This window comes from Artemia sp. Qi Xiang Cuo, chromosome 9 (assembly GCF_049724085.1).
Source record: "Artemia sp. Qi Xiang Cuo chromosome 9, ASM4972408v1, whole genome shotgun sequence".
Lineage (NCBI taxonomy): Eukaryota > Metazoa > Arthropoda > Branchiopoda > Anostraca > Artemiidae > Artemia > Artemia sp. Qi Xiang Cuo.
Genome location: NC_142802.1, coordinates 75,368,962 through 75,389,825, shown reverse-complemented (window position 1 = coordinate 75,389,825; position 20,864 = coordinate 75,368,962). Strand labels below are relative to the sequence as shown.

The 20,864-nt window shown below is 35.8% G+C and overlaps 1 protein-coding gene across 3 annotated transcripts in view; it reads left to right on the top strand.

Moving 5' to 3' along the window:
• The window catches only part of nAChRalpha4 (nicotinic acetylcholine receptor alpha4), a 327,885-nt gene that overhangs the window by 21,875 nt on the left and 285,146 nt on the right, over positions 1–20,864 (top strand). Inside the window, exon 1 of one of the 3 annotated variants that reach the window (XM_089094870.1) lies at positions 11,277–11,406. The exons of the other annotated variants lie outside the window; for them this stretch is intronic. The gene's annotated coding sequence lies outside the window, so the exon portion shown is untranslated. Of the gene's footprint in view, positions 1–11,276; positions 11,407–20,864 lie in introns of those variants that run through there. 3 annotated transcript variants of the gene reach the window in all.

Here is a 20,864-nt window from a genome sequence, read left to right as displayed (position 1 = left end):
AACCTGAATTCACATAGTGGGTTTTAATTTAGTTCCCTATCCCCTAAATATTCCCTGAAAGTTTCACCTCAATACCACTAGCCTCAGTAGAAGTATTAGTCATAGCAGTAGTAAAATTAGCTATAATGGTGACATGTACATAGTGCCTTTTGGCTAGCTCAAAATCCTGTTCGACATGTCCTGAAAGTCATCCATAAGATATTGCTTAAATACATTTTTAACAACGCGCATGAATACATTGTGGTTTGTTTTAGTTGAAACTCTCCCTAAAACTTCTCTAAAAGTTTTTCTTCATACTATTAGCCTCACTAATAGTACTAATCGCAATAGTAGTATTAGTAGTAGTAGTATGCGCATAGTATACTTTGGTTAGTTCAAAATCCGAACCCTTCCTGAGATATTGCTGGTACACCCTTTTGACAATCTTCATGCTCATAGTTTGTTTTGATGTAATTCAACATACCCCTAAACATTCCCTGAAAGCTTCACTTTAATACCCTTCGCTTCAGTAGTAGTAATAGTTATATTAATAGTGATAGTATTAGTAGGAGTATACACATAGCACCTTTTTCTTATAACATTTCCATCAACACACGCAGAAAATTTCAACTTAATATACTTCCTGGGAAGTAAAAGTTCTTGGGACATTGCTGATAAGTATTTTTGACAACCTGCATGCACATAGTGTGTTTTAATTTACTTCAACATTCTCTCAACACTTTTAAAATGTTTACCTTATTATCCTTAGCTTTAGCAGTAGCAGTAGTATTACTAGCAGTAACAAAAGTAGTAACAGTAGTAGTAGCAGCAGAATTAGTAGATGCAGTATTAGTAGTAGTAGTAGAAGTATTAGAAGTACCATACAAATATTTGCCTATTGCATAGTTCAAAATCCCCCAAAACAAGCCCTGCAAGTTTCAATTTCATAATCCCAGTTGTTTCTAAGTTATTGCTCATATGCACTTTTGACAGTCTGCATGCAAACAGTATGTTTTGATTCAATTAAACTTCTCCCTCAACCTTTGCTGAAATTTTCACCTTAATACCCCTATCCTTAGTAGTAGTCCCAATAGAAATATCAATTTTAGTAGTAAAAATTTGCCTTTTTCTGTCAGTTAATCGTCCCCCTCCTAATTCCCTGGAAGTTCCAACTTAATACCCTTGGCAATTCCTGAGACGCGTCCTTTTGGCAACCTGTATGATAAGAGCGGGATTTGATTTAGTACAACTTTCCCCTCAATACCCCCTGAAATTTTCACCTGCATATACTTAACCTTAGTAGTGATAAGAGTCATAATAATAGCAGTAATTTTAATAATAGTAATTAACTTAAAAAAAACAAGTTTTTTTTAACTGAAAGTAAGGAGCGACATTAAAACTTAAAACGAACAGAAATTATTCTGTATATGAAAGGGGCTTTCCCGTCCTCAATACCCCACTCTTTACGCTAAAGTTTTTATTGTTTTAAAAAATAAAGTTGTGAGACAAGTTAAACTTTAGCGTAAATAGCGAGGTGTTGAGGAGGGGAAAGCCCCTTTCTTATACGGAATAATTTCTGTTCGTTTTAAGTTTTAATGTCACTCCTTAATTTCAGTTAAAAAAACTTGCTTTTTTAAAATTAATTTCTGATCGTTTTTGAATTAATGCAGCTTTGATTTTGGCTCACCGTAAATGAATAATTAAAACGAAATTCGCATATTAATTTTCCTTTTTTGGCTAATTGGCTTTCTCGAAATTTTGTTCTGACGTAACTTACGAATTAACATACGTAACGAATTTTTATATTCGTATGTTTTTATTACGTATATTAGGGAGTTCGCTCCCTAGCTCCCAATACCTCGCTCTTTACGCTAAAGTTCGAATTCTGTCCGAATCACAAACCCCTGAATCACAAAGGCCGGTTAATTAGAATAGATGACTCTTTTGAAAGTACTAAAAAAACTTTAGCGTAAAGAGCGAGGTATTGACTAGGGGGGGAACCCCCTCATATATGTAATTATTTCTGTTCGTTTTAAGCTTTAATATTGCTCCTCGTTTTCGGTTGAAAAAAACTTGTTTTTTTTATTTTGTTTCTTTTCGTTTTTTAAACAATTCTAGAAACTCTGGTGCCCCCTTCATATAACTGTCCCTTCCTCCAAGGAAATATTCTCCTACGTAACCCCTACTCTAACCCCGACCCCCAACCAAAAAAAAATTCCCCTGAAAACGCCTGTATACTTGCCAATAACCAACACTATATGTAAACAATGGGCAAAGTTTATAACTTGCAGCCCTTCCCCCGGGAACAGTGGGGAATTAAGTCATCCTCAAAGACATATTAATTAGATTTTCGACTATGCTGAACAAAATGGCTATCTCAAAATTTTGATTGGGTGACTTGGGGAAAAAAATGAGCGTGGGAGGAGTCAAGTTGCCCTCCAATTTTTTTGGTCACTTAAAAAGGGCACTAGAACTTTTAATTTCCTTTCGAATGAGCCCTCTCAAGATATTCTAGGACCACTGGGTCAATACGATTACCCCTGGGAAAAAGAAAAATAAAACAAAAAAAAAATTAACACGCATCCGTGATCTTTCTTCTGCAAAAAAGAAAAAACTCCACATTTTTGTAGATAAAAGCTTGAAACCTCTACAGCAGGGTTCTCTGATACGCTGAATATGATGGTGTGATTTTCATTAAGGTTCTATAACTTTTAGGGGGTCTTTCTTCTTATTTTCGAAAATAAGCCAAATTTTCTCTGGCGCGTAACTTTTGATGGGTATGATTAAACTTTATGAAACTTATATATTTCAAATCACAATTAAAATCTGATTGTTTTGTTGTATCTATTGGTGTCAAAATTCCGTTTTTTAGACTTTCGGGTATCATTGAGCCGGGTCGCTCCTTACTTACAGTTCGTTACCACGAACTGTTTGATTAAAAAAATATTTTCCACAAAAGAAGTTTTTCAAAGAAAAATAAAAAGCTAAATTAAACCAAAGATGAGTAGAAATGAAGTCAAATAATTTTTCAAGCGTAAAACTACCCTAAAGATCCATAAATAAATAAGGGAAACCCAAAACGAATGGAAGTTACAATAGATAATCTAGTCAAACTAAAAATAAGCAGAAAATGAACAAAGTAGGAATGATACCCCCTAACCCTCTAAGGACCAGAACATTATTTGTATTTTACTGAAAAAAACACATTTTAAGCGTTTTCTCTTTTTAACTTTAATGAATCAAAACTATTAAAACTTTCAGGTATGAATATCAGCATATACGTTAAACTGTCAGAACACATTCACCTGTTTTTTTCTTAAAAAAGGTGCTTTTTTATTTTAAATTTTTTTATTGGTGTTGTGATAATTAAAATAACATAGCTCGAGATTAAGTCTGTTTTCAATAAAATGCAAATTATGTTCTTCGTCCTCAGAAGGCACAGTGGGCGTTATCCCTACTCTTCTTTATGGTAGTTTCCAATTCTAAGAATAAGAATTTCTCCTAAGATTTAGAAAACTCTTTCTGGTCGTCAAATGTCAAAAATCTTTTGATAGCAACTTGAAGAAATAAATGCTGATTTCTTATGACCACATTTTACTAGTCTACTCATGCGCATAAGCAAATCGTAATAAGTCCTTATAAAATGAGTGACTAATTTTCTTTTTTTTATTCTCTCAACTATTTGCTCAATGGACTTGATTAAAGTGAGCTCAGGGGAGTCCAAATTATACTAAAAAAGGACAAAAGCAGAGAATTTACATAAATCACGTCTACAGCTTGTTTTTTAACTCACCAAATGCTTAAAAGGTTTTTTTTAAAGTAAGTGCTTTTGGCCAAGGAGATAACCAACTCGTTGGATATACATTTATCAAACACAATTTTTTGACTAAGTATAAAACAAGAAATAAAACCTTCCATGGCTACTTCATTTCATGGAAAGCTTATTACAGAAAGGCTTGTCCGTATGAAAATTTTAAAGCTAGTAAGATAAATATACAAAAATCTGAAAAGATACCCTCAAAAGAAAATTAATTTTATTGCTTTTGTTCATGTTTTTTTCCGAAGCTTTGATTAAGTAGCACAATCATACTAATCTTTATTTATTCTAAGAAATATTATTACGAATTGTATCTTTTATTATTCTCTTAACAAGCATAAGAACGGTCCAAAAGCAATTTAGCTGGCACATTTCAGAGATTACTGAGAAACTTCAGATAACCTAGCAACCAGTAGCATCTCCTCAATCTCTGCTTAATAATAAATGTTCTTTATGAATATTTATGACAAAGAGCCATGTGAAAGCTACGGCGTGAACTTCTAACAATTATTTTCTTGTTTTGAAAATGCTTTAATCTTTCAAAGATCCAAATGAAGGACTGACAAGGCACAGTGAAATTCCATTGTAATATCAGTTCGGGAAGAACTCCTAGAAGCCGTGGCTAGTTGGAATGTGTTCTGGCACTATGGGCCGCAATTTTTATAAATTCAATTAATTATGTTTTGGATTTTAGAACAACCAACACTACTCCTAGGAACATCATTATAATCATTGTCATCAACACTGCCACTTCTGGCATCTTCATTCTTCTAAGGAGTTTTCTGGACCCCGAGCAATTGTTTCCCTTTGTTGTTCCTTCATATCTTGATTCGAGAAGGATTGGGCATTTATTTACACTTTAAATGGAGGGGGAAGGAAAAAAACTAGCGCAATCTTAAGAGTTTTGATATATCTACATGAATTCTTATAACTGACAACCAGCACAAATCAACTAGGGATTTTTTTTAATTACCAGTTTAACTCCATTCCTTCCCAACATAAGCTTTAGCCCATCTCTTGCTAATATGGCATGCGTTTTGGGTCAAAATTGAACAAAGAGGAGTTAAGAGCATACAAAATGTCACCGGGATTTCAAAAGATGTATCCGAAACTGCTGCTTTGTCACCCAGATTTCTCTGTGGATCCTTAATTCCAATATTTTTTCGGGGGAGGAGGAATTAACAATTATGAGGTTTATAGGTCAAAGTCTCTATTCTGTTAAATACTCAACGTTGTTTCTTGGAATTTTCAATGCTGACTGACAATTCTTGCATTCTCGGCCCCATTTTCGTAATCCTAGTCACAACTTTGTTTATGCGTATATTTGATAGTGTTTTGTCTTTTTACTGGGCATATCTTTAGCTTTTCTTGCAATTTTAGCTCAATTTCGCGTGTTATCAGTGACAATTCTTGAAATTCGCGGTGACAATTTTCCAACAAATTAAAAAAAAATAAATAAATAAAAAATGAGAAAGAAATCTTTCCTCCATTCTTAATCCAAAGTGCAATCTTAAAAATTGAAAATTGGCCGTGTAAAAATATGTACTATATCTCTGTTTCTGTAGCTAGGAGAGGAGAAGTATTCTACCCTAGAAAATTCCTCAAGAACGTTTATCCCATTTAATTTATTTGTTTTCAATTCTGTTTCTACAAGTTAGTCGAACTCCAAAAGTAATTTTTTTTTTCGAATAACTGTTTAATCACTAAAATAGCTTCTATAATCAATACTGACTTGGAAAATTTTTTTTTACTTGAAAAAAAAATGGGTAGCAATTAAAACTTTCTTTGATTGACAATAAGGGGATTTCTAGTTTGGTCAATTTTACTCTGCTTACCCTAGAAAAGTCAACTTTAATCTTAAAAAATGACAAACACTTTGGACAATCCCAAGAATTTAGTTTGTCAGGAAGTTCCAGTCTTATGATCTTTAAGACATCCACAAAACATTTTCCATCTTTGATATACTCCAGTGCCTGTCACTGCTCCAAAGAAAAGGTCTCTAATGTCCACTTTCCATTGTGCGGAAGCTGATAGTGGTTCTACGACGAAATTTAGCACCAGGAAAATGCCTTCTCTGGATCCAAAATTTTCTCCTCTTCTTTATCCAGAATAGCTTCTTCTTCCTCCTTAGAATAGTCGATTTTTTGGCCTCGATTGTAATAGTTGGCAAAATTGGGCCCTCTTTGGAAATCACTTGGAGCCCTGACATCAAAATTTTTTTTTATTAATAGCAGTATCATTATACTAATCCTTTCTTTCTCGTCTTTCATACCCTTCAAAGCTGATTCTATCAAAATAAAACTTTCTTTGCTGTCATTTTATCGATAATTTTAGCTAGCTGATTAATCTCTTCGTCCTCAGATTGAATGCCGTTGACTTTAGGCCCCTCTGGTGGATTCTGTCGTTTTTCAGTATCACCGAAAACGTGATCCGTCTGTTGCTTCTTATCTTTAATAATTTTTGGAACTTTTATCTTCATGAACCTTGTATTAGCTCTCTCAAAATCATACTCAGTAGCAAATCTTCTGATTTGGCTCTGTGGCTCCAAAAATGATTATCATAGCCTAGGATAGGAGTCAAACCATTTTTATAGGTTAAATAACCGAAAACATTTCGCTAATCCATGGATTAGCGAAATGAAAAATACATGCCAGCCATGAAAAATATTCTCAAAAGTGAGTTAAAGGCGAAGTTTTGACAGAAGACAATAAGTCTCATAGAAGACAGTGACATATGTTTATTATGAAGAAAGGAGGGTTTCCTTCTACTTTATGACAGTTTTTACTTATATTTACACAAATTATTTGAACCAAAAACGAAGATATGAACCAATGGCTATTTAAGGCTCTGACAAGAGTCTAATGTTTGTTGTAAGTGAAATGGGTGTGCACAAAAAAATCCCTATGCAAGAGTTTTCTAAACTCCACACTTCCTATAGTTGAAGATTTAACGAAATTTTGTTTAGAATACATTTCATTTATGCTTTTGGACCGTGTTTTCAAGTAAAGGGTTGACTGGGAGTCTCAACCTCTTTCATCGCAATCTTTCGGCTCTTTCTGTGCATTTTAGGTGAGATTTTACAAAAATTCTCCGAAAAAAAATCCTGCATTCCCGGCTCCATTTGTATTTATTGGCAAAACTTTTTTTTGTAACTATGTGATTTTGTTTTTACTGGGTTCTCAGTCACTGTTCTTGGAATCTTGGCTTTTTTCAAACATTTACGGTAAAACATTTAAAGATATTCATGGATAATCCCCGCAATCTTCGATCCGAATTTTATAATTTCCGGTGCTAGCTCTTTGGCCTCGGAAATATGTCTGTATTTCTGGATGTTCAAATTTTTGGGTTAATGTCGCCTCAAAACTTCTTATTCTCAGCTGTAAATAGTAGAACCATGAGTCCAAACAGACGTGGGTTACAAAAGTAGCAGTCTCAATTAATATTTGCAATTCAAAAATATTGTAAATTCTCGACTCCTTTCCTCCAATTTTGGCCCAAAATTGGGCCAAAAATTTTGGCCCAATTTTGCCACATGATAATATTTAATGCCACATGATAATATGGCCACATGAAAAAAAATGCCACATGATAATATTTAATGCCATGGTTCGCACACTTGGGATATATATAAATCCTGGTGACACGAATTTTTATACAAAAGGAAGACTAAATCGGAGTAATGGCATCCAGAAAGGTTGCAACTGAACAAGCTTGTAGCAAGGAAGATTGTAATAATTACATCGAGACTGAAAGACTGTAGTGGAAAGACTGTAACCATTGAAGATTGAAGCCAGAAGGTTGCAGTCCTCTGTGGCCTCAATATTGCGTGGGTTGTATCTTCCATGATTGCATCCTTTCGAGGCTTCATATAAATTTTTAAAAATTTTCAAGGGATGGTTGGTATTTAAATGGCAAGTTTAAAACCAATAGCAAGTTGTTTTACCTTCAGAAAATAACAAAAATGTCCACTTTGAACTCTTCTGCTAGTAGTAATAGCGTATACAATATGAAAGGGACAAGGAAAGGGACAAGAAAACCCACGCCTAAGACACTAAAGTTTGACATGGACATTTTAAAAAAGCTGACAAACACGTTTTGAGAGTATGGTTGTTTGTTGTGTTTTTCTTTTTTTTTGGCAATTGACATTTTTTCTGATAACAAGTACCATTCATTGCGATCGTAGCTCTATGGTGTGGATGACTTGAGAATAAAATTTTTAACGAGAAATGTCTGAAAAGTGCATGGATGCTACAATCAGAATTGTTTGATTGATATTTGCAAAAAGGGATAAGGGATTCGCGAATTGGACTGTACGAACGATCTTATTTGAATAATAGGAAAAAAATAGAGCTAGATTACATTCGCAAATTGGATCGCATGAAGGTGGAGAAAAAAAGGGGTGGTCTTATGACTTGACTTAGCTTTACTTCTTCGATGTGTACTGTATAATACACAAGTGGTATTTGAACAGTGTTGTCAATTTAAAATAGAGTTTAACGTTATACTATACTAAAAAGTTTATACTAAGAGAGATGTAGATGGCAATAAAAGAATTTTATTAACGGATAGCTTTACTTCTTCGATGTGTACTGTATAATACACAAGTGGTGTTTGAACAGTTTTGTCAATTTAAAATAGAGTTTAATGTTATACTTTGCTAAAAAGTTGATACTAAGAGAGATGTAGATGGCAAGAAAGGAATTTTAATAACGGATAGCTTTACTTCTTCAATGTGTACTGTATAATACACAAGTGGTGTTTGAACAGTGTTGTCAATTTAGAATAGAGTTTAACGCTATACTATACTAAAAAGTTGATACTAAGAGAGATGTAGATGGCAAGAAAAGAATTTTAATAACGGATAGCTTTACTTCTTCGATGTGTACTGTATAATACATTAGTGGTGTTTGAAGAGTGTGGTCAATTTAAAATAGAGCTTAACGTTATACTATACTAAAAAGTTGATACTAAGAGATATGTAATTGGCAAGAAAAGAATTTTAATAACGGATAGCTTTACTTCTTCGATTTGTTCTGTATAATGCACAAGTGGTGGGGTGATGGCAGAAGGGTGTCTTAGAGTACTTATAGTGCTGTACTGTGGGCCAAATTCCTAGCGAAAAACCCGAGTGGATGACTTGAAAATTATATTTTTAATGGGAGATTGCTGAAAAGAGGTTTGGGGGAGATGGGTTGATTGGCAGAAGGGTGTCTTAGAGTACTTATATTGTTGTATTGTGGGCCGAGTTGCTAGCGGATAACCCGTGTGGATGACTTAAAAATTAAAATTTTAACGAGAAATGGCTGAAAAGTGTTTTGGGGGAGATGGGTTGATTGACAGAAGGGTGTCTTTGAGTACTTATAGTGCTGTACTGTGGGCCGAGCTGCTAGTGGAAAACCCGTGTGGATGACTTGAAAATAAAATTTTTAACGAAAAATGACTGAAAAGTCTTTTGGGGGAGATGGGTTGATTGGCAGAAGGGTGTCTTAGAGTACTTATAGTGCTGTAGTGTGGGTTGAATTGCTAGCGAAAAACCCGAGTGAATGACTTGAAAATAAAATTTTTAACGAGAAATGACTGTAAAGTGTTTTGGGGGAGATGGGTTGATTGGCAGAAGGGTGTCTTAGAGTACTTATAGTGCTGTACTGCGGGCCGAGTTGCTAGTGGGAAACCCGTGTGGATGACTTGAAATAATATTTTTTAACAAGAAATCTCTGAAAAAATATTTTTTTTGGGGGGGATGGGTTGATGGCAGAAGGGTGTCTTAGAGTACTTATTGTGCTGTACTGTGGGCCGACTTCCTAGCGAAAAACCCGAATGGATGACTTGAAAATAAAATTTTTAACGAGAAATGGCTGAAAAGTGTTTTTGGGGAAATGGGTTGATTGGCAGAAGGGTGTCTTAGAGTACTTATAGTGCTGTACTGTGGGCCGAGTTGCTAGCGGAAAACCCTTGTGAATGACTTGAAATAAAAAATTTTAACAAGAAATCTCTGAAAAAATATTTTTTTTTGGGGGGGGGGGGTGGGTTGATGGCAGAAGGGTGTCTTAGAGTACTTATAGTGTGATAGTGGGGGGCGAGTTGCTAGCAACAAATCTAAGCTACTAAGGGATTTTGACCGTAAACTCTAAAACCTTGAGAATATTAAGCCTTTTAGAAGAAAAACAAAATCTTTAGTCATTAAGAAATTTCAACGACCATCCTGTTTCAGAATTCCTATCAAGTCGTACAATAAAGCAAAAACGAAAACAACTAAAAAAAACCCCTAATTTTAAACAGTTTTTGGAAAACAAGGTGAAAGTAAAGTGCAACTCGTCCGAAAGTAACCATAACTGTAAAAACAGAATTATAATAATTATAGATACATAAAATGATTGGCTTTATACATTGATTGCAAATACATAATTTTCTTTAGTTTTAATTTTATCCGCCAAAAGCTTAGACCTTGAGAATATTAAGCCCTTTAGAAGAAAAACAAAATCTTTAGTTATTAAGAAATTTCAACGACCATCCTGTTTCAGAATTCCTATCAAGTCGAACAATAAAGCAAAAAAGAAAACAACTAATAAAAAACCCCTAATTTTAGACAGTTTTTTGGGAAACAAGGTGAAAGTAAAGTGCAACTCGTCCGAAAGTAACCATAACTCTAAAAACAGAATTTTAATAATTATAGATAAATGAAAATGATTGGCTTTATACGCTGATTTCAAATACGAATGTACGCTTGAAATCAGTACCTAGATTAGGCCTGAATGTACGCTTGAAATCAGCATCTAGATTAGGCGTGAATGTACGCTTGAATGTGTGCTTGAAAGTGCCTATACTTTTGACCATATTCATGTAGGCGTGAATGTACGCTTGAATGTACGCTTGAAAGTGCCTATACTTTTGACCATATTCATGTAGGCGTGAATGTACGCTTGAATGTACGCTTGAATGTACGCTTGAAAGTGCGTACATACACACTACTTTCGGCCCAAGATGGATGGCCAAAAACAGAATCTTTGGCAATCTGTCATCCTTTATCCTTATAACGTGGATTGAACCATATTTTTCATCCAGATTTTTGTTTGATATATCTTTATTCAAATAAGAACATAAAACCGTAAAAGCATCCTTAGAAAGTTCTTCTAAAAAAACCAAATGTTTTTTGCTAACTTTTGCTTTACTAAATTTCCTTGTTTTACGAATCAGCAGCTCGATTGACAAGAATCGGGCTAATTTTCTCCACAACTTTTAAAAATTGATATTTTCAGACATGAACTAGGACAAATAGCTGGATAGTCACCAATTTCTTCAAGAAACAGGAATCAACTTTCCCAAGGAATTTATACGAAAGTTTTCACTATGGGCTAAAACAAGAAAATCAAACCTGTTTTCCAAAGCGTTAAGAAGAATCAATTCCTAATTAAGAAATAGTCGTAATCTAGGTTTCAGTGAAGTGTAACTCAGGTTCTCTTTTTTCTTGAAAGAAAGAAATAAAAATATTTATAAGAAAGACATTTTTATATCGTGTGCTTTCTTTCTTCCAACCAAGAAAAATCCAACATTTTTAGGACCAATACTGAAAGAGTGGGGAGGTCATAAGATATTTACAACATATTAAACTAGTATGTACTTTAATTCTTTTGGTTTATTCATTAAAAAAAAAAATTCCACAAAATAAGTTTTTCAGAGAAAAGTAAAGAGTTCCATTAAGCAAAAAAATGAGCAAAAACAAAATCAAATAATCTACCAAACGTGAAATTACCACAAATCACAACGATAAATACATGAAACCCAAAACGAACAGAAATTACAATAAATTACCGAGTCAAACTCAAAACCAGCAGTAATTAACATAAGTTGGGCTCAAAACCCCTATCCCTTCCCAAGGCCAGAACATAATTTGCATTTTACTGTAAAAATATATATGTTTTTACTTTTCTAACTTTAATAAATCAAATAATATTAACATTTTGAGTACTAAATATCAGTATATGTATATTAAACTGACAATGCAAATTCATTTGTATCTTTTTCAATAAAGTGCAAATTATGTTATGGCCTTGGGAAGGCATATGGGTTTTGAGCCCAACTTGCGTTAATTTCTCCTCGTTTTGAGTTTGACTCGGTAATTTATTGTAATTTCTGTTCATTTTGGGTTTCATTTATTTATCAATGCTGGTTTGTGGTAGTTTTACGCTTGGTAAATTATTTGATTTTGATTTTGCTTATTTTTTTGTTTAATGGAGTTCTTTAGTTTTCTTTGAAAAAAATATTTTGTGGAAAAAGTTTTTTTTTAATAATTTCTGTTTGTTTTATATTCACATAGTCTTTTCAGGGAAAAAGAAAATAATACTTTAAATCTTTCCGTTTTTTTAAGAATTTATAGTTTGGCCTGCTATTTGTAGACTGGAGAAAATTTTTTAGCAATTTTTAACAACATACACCCTTTAAAAAATCTAGACATAAATAGTAGTATTTAATTTAGTTTCACACCTCCTCTAGTTGACCTGAAATGGAAAACTTCATACCATTCGCCAAAAAAATCTGTTTACTTTCTTTGATAGACAGGATACACTTACGCTATTTTGATTTAGTTAAATTTTAAGAGCAGAAGTAGCCCCGAAAGTTTAAACATAATACCCTCAGTCGTTCTTGGGATACTGCTGATATGACTTATTGGGAATTAGCATTAACACAGTGTATTTTGATTTAATCTTAAGGCAAAATTTAGTTTTTAAACATAAAGGCAAATGGGTGGGTGGGCGTGAGAGGGGTATTAGTATCCCTCCAATCACTTTCGACTATTAAATAGGGCATCAGTCCTTTCTATTTTCAATCAAATGAGCCCCTTTAGAAGTTCCTACGACAACTGCTTCGATACAAAGTGCCCTGGTCTAAACAACAACACCAACAACAAAATAATACATTATACCCACATCGATCTTTACTATAAAAATGTCAAGCCTTCCAATCACTTTCGACTATTAAAAAGGGCACTAGGCCTTTCGATTTCCAATCGAATGATCCCTTTTTGAGTTTCTACGACAGCACTTTCCCTAAAAACCTTCCATGCCCCCAAGGCATATATTACAACCCTTATCATAAGGGCTCTGAGGGTGGTTGTCATCCTCTAAGACCTAATTTCCATAACTTTCAGCTACATTAAACAAAATGGCTATCTCAAAATTTTGATTCTATATGACTGGGATAATGGTGGGCTTGATAGGGGCGTTAGACACTCTCCAATCACTTTCAACTATAAAAAAGGCACTAGCCCTTTCAATTTACAATCAAATGAGCCCTTTTGAAGTTTCTACGACAACGTTTTCAATAAAAACCTTATATACCCCAGGACATAACTTACAACCCCTGCCCTTAGGGCTGAGGGGGGTTGTCATTCTAAAAGACCTGATTTCCAGAACTTTCTACAACGTTGAACAAAATGGCTATTTGAAAATTTTGATTGGATGTGTTTGGGGGAATGGTGGGCATGAGAGGGGGGTTAGTAACCCTCCAATCACTTTCAACTATTAAAAAGGGCTCTAGCCCTTTTAATTTCCAATTGACTAAACCCTTTTTAAGTTTTTACGACAACTCTATCTACAAAAACCTTATATGCCCCCAGGGCATAACTTACAATCTTTGCCCTAGGGGATCTGGGGGTTCTGTCATCCTTAAGTACATAATTTCCAGAACTTTCAACTACGTTGAATAAAATGGCTATTTCTAAACTTTGCTTAAATGTCTTTGGGGAAATGGTGGGTGTGAGATGGGGGTTAATTACTCTCCACTCACTTTCGACTATTAAAAAGGGCAATTTCAATTTCCAATCAAATGAACCCCTTTTGAAATTTCTACAACAACTTTCTAAATAAACCTTATATCCCCCCAGGCCATAACTTACAACCGTTGCACTGAGGGCTCTGATGGGGTTATCATCCTAAAATACATAATTTCCCGCACTTTCGACTACGTTGAACAAAATAGATATCACAAAATTTTGATTGGATGTGTTGGGGGGTTTGGTGGGCGTGAGAGGGGGGTTAGTTGCCCTTCAATCACTTTTGACTATTAAAAGGGCACTAGCCCTTTCAATTTCCAATCGAATGATTCCTTTTTGAAGTTTCTACAACATCTATTTCTATAAAAAATTATATGCCCCCAGGGCATAACCTACGACCCTTGCCCTGAGGGCTGTGGGGGCGGAGGGACTGTCATTCTTAAAGACCTAATTTTCATATCTTTCAACTCCGTTTAATAATATGGCTATCTAAAAATTTCTATTGGATTTATTTGGGGAAAAGGTGGGCGTAAAAGGGGAGTTAGTTGCCCTCCAATCAATTATGAGACTATTAAAAAATTTCCAGTCGAATTCCTTTGAATTTCCAATCGAAGGTGCCCCTTTTCAAGTTTCTGTGACAAATATTTCAAAAAATACTTATATCCCCCAGGGAATAACTTATAACCCTTGCCCTGAAGACCCTGGGGGGAGTGTTATAATCAAAAGTATAATCTCCTGAACTTTAAACTGCGCGGAACAAAATGGCTATACCAAAATTTTAATTGGATGTTTTTGGGGAAATAGTGGGTAAGGAATGGTTGTTAGTTTCCTTCCAATCACTTTCGACTATTAAGAAGGGCACTAACCATTTAAATGTCCAATCGAATGAGCCATTTTTGAAGTTTCAACGACAACTCGTTCTCTAAAAACCTTATATTCCTCAAGGGCCTAACTTACAACTGGTGCCCTGAGGGCTGTAGGGGGAGGGGGGTTGTTATCCTCAAAGATCTAATTTCCAGAACTTTCCTCTACGTTGAACAAAATGGTTATCTTAAAATTTTGATTGGAAGTGTTTGGGGAAACGTTGGGCGTGAGAGGGGGGTTAGTTGACCAATCACTTGCGTCTATTAAAAAGGGCACTAGCCCTTTGAATATCCAATCAAATGAGCCTTTTTCGAAGTTTCTACGACAACTTTGTCTATAAAAACCTTATGTTGCCCCAGGGCATAACTTACAACTCTTGCCCTGAGGGCTGTGGGGGATTGTCCTCCTCAAAAATATAATTTCTATCTGGAAATCAACAACGCTGAATAAAATTGCTATAATTTTGATTGGATTTGTTTGGGGAAAAGGTGGGCGTGAGAGGGGGGTTAGTTACCCTCAAATTACTTTCGACTATTAAAAGGGCACTAGACCTTTGAATTTCCAATCGAATGAGCCCTTTTTGAAACTTCTATGACAAATTTTTTAATAAAAACGTATATGCCCCCAGAGCATAACTTATAACCCTTCCCCTGAAGACTGTGAAGGGAGTGCCCTGCTCAAAGGTATAATTCCCTGAACCTTAAACTGCGCGGAACAAAAGGCTATCTCAAAATTTTGATTGGATGAGTTTGGGGAAATGGTTGGCGTGGAAGGGATGTTAGTTGCCTTCCAATCACTTTCGACTATTAAAAGGGCACTAGCCATTTCAATATCCAATCAAATGAGCCCTTTTTGAAGTTTCTACGACAACGCGTTCTATAAAAACCTTATATGCCCCAAGAGCATAACTTACAATCCTTGCCCTGAGGGCTGTGAGGGGTTGCTATCCTCAAAAACCTAATTTCCAGAACTTTCAACTACGTTAAACAAAATCGCTATCTCAAAATTTTGATTGGATGTGTTTCGGGAAATAGTGGACGTGGAAGGGGTGTTAGTTGCCTTACAATCACTTTCCACTATTAAAAAGGGCACAAGCCACTCCAATTTCCAATTGAATGAGCCCTTTTCGAAGTTTTTACGACAACTTCTTCGATACGAAGTGGCCTGGTGTACAGGTTGATTTCCTGGTCTAAATTGGTGAAAAATTGAAATTTTCTCAGAATGTGGGGCTGAGCTTAGGCAACGAATAGGTACTGTTTGAAAGATAAATATGGCTTTAAACGACTGTTTGCCTGTTATTTCAAGGAAACTAATGGTCCTATGTTGATTCTAAATTTTTGGTCAACCTTCTTAAGGCCATAGGCGGGCGTGCCTTGTTTGCCTCTCATTACAGGTAATTTAACAGTCTTATGTCAATTTTAAATTTCTGGTCAACATGCCTGAGACTATGGGCAGGCTTGCCTTTCCAAAAAACTAACAAACAAGTATGTGTCAAATAGGAGAGTCATGCATACTCCCGCCATTTACCCGTGCCCCAGCCATTTAAACATTCGCCTCTCAACTACTTGAACTATTTGTGTTGGCTTTTCTCTGTCTACAATTAGCCATGTCTTGATGCAACCTATGCTACCTACTGCAAAAAACTTGATAACTTCAATTCATTGGGGAAAAGGGTTTGGGGAAAAGGTTGGCGTGAGAAAGGGGGGGGTAGTTACCCTCCAATCACTTTCGACTATTAAAAAGGACACTAGCCCTTTGAATTTCCAATCGAAAGAGCCTTTTTTTGAAGTTTCTACGACAACGCTTTATATAAAAAACCTTATATGCCCCCATGGCATAGCTTACAACCCGTGCCCTGAGGGCTGTGGGGGAGTGTCCTCCTCAAAAATATAATTTCTATCTGCAAATCAACTACGCTGAAAAAAATGGCTATCTCAAAATTTTGATTGGATGTGTTTTTGGGAAATAGTGGATGTGGAAAGGGTGTTAGTTGCCTTCCATTCATTTTCGACTATTAAAAAGGGCACAAACCACTGGGATTACCAATTGGATAAGCCCTTTTCGAAGTTTCTATGAAATCTTCTTCGATACGAAGTGCCCTAGTCTAAAGGAAAAAATAAATAAATAATACATTGTGCCAACATCGTTCTTATATGCTCCATGGGCATAACTTAAAACCCTTGCCCTGAGGGTCGTGGGGGAGTGACCACCTCATTTATATTTCTATCTGGAAATCAACTATACTGAACAAAATGGCTATCTCAAAATATTGATTGGATGTGTTTCGGGGAATGGTGGGCGGGGAAGGGGTGTTAGTTGCCTTCCAATCACTTTCAATTATCAAAAAGGGCACAAGCCATTCCAATTTCCAATTGAATGAGTTTTTTTCGAAGTTTCTACGACAACTTCTTCGATACGAAGTGGCTTGGTCTAAAGGAAAAAAACAATAAATAATACATTGTGACAACATCGTTCTTATATGCCCCCAGGGCATAACTTAAAACCCTTTCCCTCAGGGTTGTGGGGGAGTGACCTCCTCAAAAACATATTGCTTATCGGGAAATCAACTACGTTGAACAAAATGGCTATCTCAAAATTTTGATTGGATGTGTTTGGGGAAATGAAGGGCCCAGAGGGGGGGGCTAGTTACCCTCCAATCACTTTTGACTATTAAATAGGGCACAAGCCACTCCAATTTCCAATCGAATGAACCCTTTTCGAAGTTTATACGACAACTGCTTCGATACAAAGTGCCCTGTTCTAAAACCAAGAAAAAAAAAATACATTGTGCCAACATTGTTCTTAGGCAGCGCTAGTTGCACTCCAATCACTTTCGAATATTAAAAAGGGGATCAGGCCTTTCTATTTTCAATTGATTGAGCCCTATTCGAAGTTCCTACGACAGCTCCTTCGATAAAAAGGGCCCTGGTCTAAACAACAACAACAACAACAAAAAAATCATACATTATACCCACATCGATCTTTACTACTGATAACGGTCACTGTATATGTGACCGAAATATCTGGTATTTTTTGTGAATTTTCTATACACTGTCTATTAAAAAGGATTTTATCCCTATTTTGAACTTTTATTTGATCTTTACTATAAAAATTTCAAGCCTTCTGATCACTTTCGACTATTAAAAAGGGCACTAGGCCTTTCGATTTCCAATCGAATGAGCCCTTTTTGAGTTTCAACGATAACGCCTTTTATAAACATCTTATATGCCCCCAGGGCATAAATTAAAACCCTTACCCTAAGGGCTGTGAGGGTGGTTGTCATCTTCTGAAACATAGTTCCCAGAGCTTTGAACTACGTTAAACAAAATGGCTATCTCAAAATTTCGATTGGATGTGTTTGTAAAAATAGTGGACGAGAGAGGGGCGTTAGTCGCTCTCCCATCAATTTCAATTATTAAAAAGGCACTAGCCCTTTCAATTTCCAATCAAATGAGCAGTTTTGAAGTTTCTAGGACAACACTTTCAATAAAAAACCTATATGCCCCAAAGGCATAACTTAAAACCCTTGCCCTGAGGGCTGGGTGGGGGGCTTTGTGTCATCCTCAAAGACCTGATTTCCAGAACTTTCTACTACGTGGAACACAATGGCTATCTGAAAATTTGCATTTGATATGTTTCGGGGAATGGTGCGCGTGAGAGGGTGGTTAGTTACCATCCAATCACTTTCGATTATTAAATAGGGCACTAGCCCTCTCAATTTCCAATAGAATGAACCCTTTTTGAAGTTTTTACGACAATTCTATCTATAAAAACCTTATATACCCCCAGGGTATAACTAACAACCTTAGCCCTGGGGACTCTGGGGGGTTTGTCATTCTTAAATACATAATTTCCAGAACTTCAACTACGTTGAAGTTTTTGTTAAACTACGTTGAACAAAAACTTTGAACTTTATATGCCCCTAGGGCATAATTTAAAACCCTTGCACTGAGGGCTCTGAGGGGGTTATCATCCTAAAAGACCTAATTTGCAGAACTTTCGACTACGTTGAACAAAACGGATATCCGAAAATTTTGATTGGATCTGTTTGGGGAAATAGTGGGCGTGAGAGGGAGGTTAGTTGCCCTTCAATCACTTTTGACTATTAAAAGGGCTCTGGCCCTTTCAATTTTCAATTGAATGAGCCCTTTTTGGTTTTTACAACATCGCTTTCTATAAAAACCTTACATGCTCCCAGGACATAGCTTAAAACTCTTGCCCTGATGGTTCTGGGGGGAATGGGTTGTCATCCTTAAAGACCTAAGTTCCAAAACTTTCAACTACGTTGAATAAAACGGCTATCTAAACATTTTCATTGGATGTGTTTGGGGAAAAGGTGGGCTTAAGATGGGGGTTAGTTGCCCTTGAATCACTTTCGACTATTAAAAAGGGCACTAGGCCTTTGAATTTTCAATCGAATGAGCCTTTTTTCAAGTTTCTACGACAAGATTTCAAGAAAAACCTTATATGGCCCAAGGGCATAACTTAAAGTCTTTACCCTTAAGACGGTCGGGTGAGTATCCTGCTCAAAGGTATAATTCTCTGAACTTTAAACTATGGGGAACACAATGGCTATTTAAAAATATTTATTGGATGTTTTTGGGAAAATAGTGGGCTTGAAAGGGGTTTTAGTTGCCTTCCAATTAATTTCGACTATTAAAAAGGGCACTAATCATTTTAATTTCTAATTGAATGAACCCTTTTTGAAGTTTCTACGACAGCGCGTTCTATAAAAACCTTACGTGCCCCCAGGGAATAACTTACAACCCTTGCCCTGAGGGCTGTGAGCGGGTTGTCATTCTCAAAGTCCTAATTTACAGAACTTAAAACTGCGTTAAATAAAATTGCTATCTCAAAATTTTGATTGGATGTGATTGGGGAAACGATGAGCGTGAGAGGGGGGTTAGTTGCCCTCCAATCACTTCCGACTATTAAAAAGGGCACTAGCCCTTTGAATTTCCAATTGAATGAGCCTTATTTAAAGTTTCTACGACATCGCCTTCTAGAAAAACCTTATATGTCCCCAGGGCATAACTTACAACCCTTGTCCTGAAGGCTGTGGGGGAGTGTCCTCCTCTAAAACATAATTTCTATCTAGAAATCAACTCCGCTGAACAAAATGTCAATCTCAAAATTTTAATTGGATGTGTTTTGGGAAACGGTGGGCATGGAATGGGTGTTAGTTGCCTTCCAATCACTTTCTACTATTAAAAAGGGAACAAGCCACTCAAATTTCCAGTTGAATGAGCACTTTCCGAAGTTTCTGCGACAACTTCTTCGATACGAAGTGCCCTGCTCCAAAAGAAAACAATAACAAATAATAAATTATGCCAACATCGTTCTCATATGCCCTCAGGAAATAACTTAAAACCCTTACCCCGAGGGTTGTGGGGGAGTTTCCTCCTCAGAAACATATTTGTTTATCTGGAAATCAACTACGCTGAACAAAATGGCTATCTGAAAATTTTGATTGGATGTGTTTGGGGGAATGATGGGCGTGAGGGGGGGGGGGGGGCTAGTTACCCTCCAATCACTTTCGACTATTAAAAAGGGCACTAGCCACTCCAATTTCCAATCAAATTAACCATTTTCGAAGTTTCTACGACAACTCCTTCGATATGAAGTGCCCTGGTATGGAAACCAAAAAAAAATAAAAAAATAAAATAAAAATAATACAGTGTGCCAACATCGTTCTTTACTTAGGCAGCGCTATTGCGCTGCCTAGGATTTATATGACGAATTTTAGAGACCAAATCATACTATTCTTTGTCTCGAGAGAAAGAAAAAAAAGTAGCCTTGTCTTTAATAATCGAGACAGAGAAGGTCCACTCGAGAACAAATCGAGACAGAGAAGGACCTGTAATATTTGGAGAGACAAATGAATGCACCTTCATAAAAACGTTTTTTTTATGAGTAACATTAAGGCAGTAATTACAACGTAAATTTTTTCACCAGCAACATATTTTATAGGTAAATTCTCCATTTCTCTATCACATCACCATGGTTAATAGGAAGTGCGATTTTAACTGGTATTTTGGCTAAGAGTATACCCATGCTTTCATTTTTGGTAATATTTTCAAGTTTTCCCGCAATAACAAAAAACCTTAAATTTTCTATTATAGTTTGGGATAAAAATGTGCTTTGAAAAGCATTTGCATATTTATATTTTACTTTTTCCAGTCATTGATTATTCTTGTAAGTGATGTTATCTCCTAATGTTTGTGACATTTTTCCTTATAACTTAGCAGAGGTAATAGGACATTTTCAAAAGGCTTCAGCTGAAAAGTCAACGGTAGGGATAAGTTGAAGATTGTTCAGAGGAGCCATAGATTAGGTTTGGTCCACCAATCATAGATATTGAAAAAATTCTTGAATTTTGTACAGTTATGGCTCAAAACATTTTCAGCAGGCTTACCAGTTGGCTAAACAATTTAT